Below are 690 nucleotides of genomic sequence, written 5' to 3' on the forward strand. Positions count from 1 at the left end.
CCATTTACTACCTGGGTGACCTTATTTAGGCAAGATCCTGAGCCTCTCTGTGCCTCAGTTTCCTCCTCACCTGTATGTGCAGATAACATCAATAGCACCTACCATACATGACTGTTGGGGTAATTAAATATGTGAGGACTTAGGAAGTACCTGGTACACAGTAGGCACTATGATTCGTATTATTTAGAACAACGTTATTCTCTCCAGGTGTGGAGGTTCGCTTGGGAGAGAAAAGAGGATGAACCTGGCTGGCTTTTTAGATAAAAAGGTCTTGGCATCCGCTGCCCTCCCCAGTCTCGCAAAGGTAAGGAGGGCCCAGGTGCCCCGCCCCAACCCGGCGCCCCGCCCCCGCCTCGTCCCGCCCCGCCCCGCCCCCGCCCGGTCCGGCCCAGCCCCTGAGCTAGTCTCGCGCACTTTAAAAGTGCGCGAGCTGCGGCCGAGACCCAGGGCCGGCGGCTGGTCGGGCGAAGCCATCTGTTATGCTACGTGAGGGGAGCTAAAAGCCTACGCCTCCACATTTTTTTCCATTTTTAGCTTTTCAGGCCCAGGTTCTGGTCCCCTTTTAGCCTTAAAATCCTCCGCCTACGGTCAGACTCCGAGAAGGGCGTTCTGACTCTCTGGGGAAAGGGTCGTTGTGTCTCTGTGCGGCGGCCTCCCCCTCTGGACGGGAAACCGGTGGGAGAGGACGAC

Source organism: Balaenoptera musculus, chromosome 1 (genome assembly GCF_009873245.2).
Source record: "Balaenoptera musculus isolate JJ_BM4_2016_0621 chromosome 1, mBalMus1.pri.v3, whole genome shotgun sequence".
NCBI lineage: Eukaryota > Metazoa > Chordata > Mammalia > Artiodactyla > Balaenopteridae > Balaenoptera > Balaenoptera musculus.